A 4663-nucleotide genomic window follows, 5' to 3' on the forward strand; every position below is an offset into this window, starting at 1 on the left:
TTTTTATGTTTGACGATAATTATTTATTTTCTTTCATATTTAATTTATTATATTATTTTAAAGTAAATATAATTTTTATATATTATTTTTGAATTGGTAGTTACTTATTTATTTACTTGCCGTTAGTTTCAAATATTGTTATATTATATATATTTATATTTATTATATATATTTTATATATTTATTTAAGTAATGATATATTTATTTTATGGGTATAATATGTATATGGGTACCACCAAACTATGTTCTGTTTTGTTTTCTTCGCCATTGGTTGCTTGGAAGAAATCGCTATGACGCGATAAGGCCGCCAAATTGTATACGTTGTTTTGTTATGCTTTTCTTTTTTATGTACTTTTTGTGGTGAGCAATAAAAGTATATTCATTCATTCATTCATACAATCCCGGACGCCGTGCTCGAGGAGCACGTCAAGCTGTTCATTAGGTATTTCAGCAACCGATGTTGAATCAAGAAGTTCCCCTCCATCAGAAGAGAATGTTGGTGATGACGAATTAATAATTTTGACAAGATAATTTTAGGTAGGTTAGGCAATAAGAATTAATGGCTAAAACATTTCGAATAGGTAGTTAATTGAATTAGATATAAAATATCGGAATAGTCATTGAATAAAGAACATACAGAATCCTCATTCAGCCATTATTGTATGCAGTGCATTGTGTCCAACAACAATGAAAGCAGTCTTACTTCACACCCGCGGAATGATGGTATCTCACAAACTATTTCCCATTTTCCCATTTTATGGCGAACTCTTAGAACATTAGAGGTAAAATAATTACTGTCAACTGCTAAATGGTAACTAGCGCACGTCTGACTTTACACCCGCGGAATGTTACTAGCTTACAAACGTGTTTCATTTCATGGTGAACTTTTAGAACATTAGATGTAAAATAATTACTGACATTGGTATAAAGGGATCAACCGTTTGTTCGAGAAACCATTCTTAAATGGAGTGGTCTTCGATGGTTCAATTAGCCATAAATAAATAAATAAATATATTACGACAATACACACATCGCCATCTAGCCCCAAAGTAAGCGTAGCTTGTGTTATGGGTACTGAGATAGCTGTTGAATATTTTTATGAATATAATACATAAATACTTATAATATACATAAATAACACCCAGACACTGAAAAACATTCATGCTCATCACACAAACATTTTCCAGTTGTGGGAATCGAACCCACGGCCTTGGACTCAGAAAGCAGGGTCGCTGCAAACTGCGCCAATCGGCCGTCAACACACGCCATGTACACGGTTTCTGTATGTTTTTAATTCTGTGGCAATAGTATAATTTTGTATCAAGACTATTAGGAAGTGAGTTCAAGACAAACCCGAAGCGAAATATTTTAGTATTATACTTTATACCCAGTGAGTGAGAATTATTCTTTTCAGTATTTTTGTTTAAACCAAGAGAGACATTTTATATTATTTAAAATCTGCATTTTTATTGTATTTGTTACCTATACCTTCTTATAGGAAATTATTTTAAGCAAAGATCCGAATAATAAATTGTATTTTATCTAGTAGAATAGTACTTTTTAAAAATTATATCTGTGTGACTGCACCCCTAGTTATGTATGAGTTGCAAAGCTTCGCTCGCTTGTTATGGCAGAGTCGATTTCGTATATCAAGTATCGAAAGACTGTAACTTCAGAGTAAAATGGACATAATTTACTGTGTTTAGTTTTAGTAGATAGCATAGATTGCGAGGTCTTGATTTCGATACCCAAGTGGTGCCAAAAATTTCCAGAAAAACCTAATAATATAATAGTATTGGTAATAATATTACTAAACTAAAACCGTTTTAGATCGCTTGGTCCATTTTACTTTAGATAAAAGGCTTTTATGGAGGTTCATGTTAAGCAATTAATATTTCCTATGTTAACCGGATAAGTGTTGTGAAAAATATAAAATAATTTTCCAACAGTCGCGATTTAAAGTAAATTATGCATACCATTTTTTACTTTGACGTCAAAAGTGTTTTGCTATTCGAAAACAATTATTCGATTGCTAGCATGTAAAACATGTGCTAAGGGTACTGAAGTCGAGTGAATTATGTTGGGGGCTTTTAAGCTGAGTAACCTGAATGGATAATTACTTTTCAATTACGCTATATATATATATATATATATATATATATATATATATATATATATATATATATGAGCGGAGAAAGGCGCTGTCTCCCAGCATGGTGTACAGATAATTTGAGCAAGTTATAAATTTATAGCATAATGTTTTTACGAACAATTAAAATATAAAGTTTTTTTTAAATATTGCTATCTTTTTTTTTTATTTGGCAACCCTTTGTAGGTAAGAACCTACGATCAGTAAGTGACCATTTGTAACCAAGAATCAGTAACGTGAAATAGATATCTTATCTAATTTCACGTTTTGAAAACTCAATACGTGAAACCGATGTCTTTGTTTTTTTTACTCCACCGATGGTAATCTCACCTGACGGTAAGTGAGGATGATGTAACGGACCAACCCGTGGGCCCCTGGGCAGTTATAAAAAACTTAATTGGTTTTACGTGACATCGTACCGGAATACTTAACAGGGTGGTAACGAGCCCCAGAGATAATTCAGTTCATGCAGTCACAATTCATACTTCTTTACAGAAAGTGAAAAGCGCATAATTTTGACGACCTCCCTGGCGCAATGGTGAGCGCTGTGAATTTTAGCAGGAGGTCCCGGGATCGATTCCCGGCAGGGTCAATTCAGGAATTTATAATTTCTGAATTTTCTCTGGTCTGGTCTGGTGGGAGGCTTTGGCTGTGGCTAGTTACCACCCTGCCTGCTCTTAGGTGCGATGTCGCGTAGAAACGTGATGGTATGACTACCATACTCCCTAACAGGTTAGCCCGCTACCACCTTAGACTGCATCATTACTTATTACCATGTGAGATTGCAGTCAAGGGCTATCTTGTATTGAAAAAAAAATTGTGTGTTTTTGTGATTGGACGTTAGTTTGACGCAATATTGAACGCTGCAAAGGACGCAAGCCTAATGTTTGGCTTTGACTTAACCATATTCCATGGTCATCGTCCATCGTGTATAGTGTGCAGTGGCGTGCATAGAGGGTATGCAGATGATATTGAATTATGAAAATCTCCAGTCTTCTTCTTCTTAGGGTGCCGTTTCCTTACGAAGGTTGGCAATCATTAGGGCTATCTCTACCTTGGACACCGCTGCTCTAAATAATGATTTGGTGCTCTTTCCAAACCATTGTCGTAAATATTTGAGCCATGATATTCTTCTTCGGCCAGGCCTTCTTCTGCCTGCCACTTTAGCTTGTACGATAAGCTGAAGAAGTTCATACTTTTTGGTGTTCCGCAAATCTCCAGTACGAGGGATAAAAAACTTAAGGATGGTCTAGGATTTCTAGTTATAAAAATCGTACCCTCAAGGATTTATATAACTCATACTGGAGATTTATTTATTAGCTTTTCAAGGGAAACAAACAGTACTGTTACACATAAAAGTGATGCCGTATTTACACATAAACCAATGAAGTTTCCACAACTTAGTTATACATATAATAAAGTCAAAGTCAAAAATATCTTTATTCAAGTAGGCCCACAGGTGGCACTTTTGATGCGTACATAAGAATTACACGGTAGTGAGATGATGGCGATAACCACATTCGTAAACTTAAAACTAAAGCTACGAGGGTTCCAAACGCGTCCCGGTCTAAGAAGAAGCCCACAACAAACTTAGCCGGGTGTTTTTTTTTTTTTTTTGTTATCGCCATCTCACAATGTCATTTTAAATTATTAGAAGAGCAACCTGGTTAGAGCAATAATTTACACCCAAGCTTTTTTATCGTTTACGTAGTCCTTTATACTATAATAGGACTTTTCTATAAGCTTACGTTTAATACAAACTTTGAACTTTTTAAGAGACATCTCCAAGATGTCAATTGGTGGTTTATTGTAGAATTGTATGCAATTTCCTTTAAACGAATTATGAATTTTATGTAACCTAGTATATTGCACTGTAAGTTTATTCTTACTTCTAATGTTTAAATTATTGCAGTCACATTTTTTCTTAAATTTAGAAATGTTTTTATGGACGTACATTAAATTTTCAAATATGTACTGACTATACACTGTCATTATTTTAAATTTTAATACGATAACATTAACCACAATTGCTTAGGAATAAGTTCCTACCAAGCGAAAATTATACAAAAAGAAAAAAAAACTGAATTAAAACAAAAAAGAAAAACAAAAACTTTACAGCTTAACAAAATACTTATTTTGCCATAATAAATTTCCTAAAAGCTCTTTTATTCAATTTTATATCATCTGCATACCCTGTGCATACCCTCTATGCACGCCACTGAATTAGTGTGCCACTTGTTACAGTAAGTTTATAAACAGGGTAAATAATTAAACTTTTGATAACTATACATTCATATTTTACTGATATTTTATTAAATACGAGTATAGGTAGTTTTCAAGATACATTTGAAATTATATTTGATCAACAACCAACATTCATGACATTGAGTTGGTGGGTATTTTGATATAAATACGACTCCATTATCGATGCATCTCAGGTTTCCATCCGTCACAAGGTAACCTTGTATAAAACGTGCATACGTCCCATTATGACATACGCCAGCGTCGTATTCG

The sequence above is a fragment of the Pararge aegeria genome, chromosome 6 (assembly GCF_905163445.1).
Source record: "Pararge aegeria chromosome 6, ilParAegt1.1, whole genome shotgun sequence".
Classification (NCBI taxonomy): Eukaryota; Metazoa; Arthropoda; class Insecta; order Lepidoptera; family Nymphalidae; genus Pararge; species Pararge aegeria.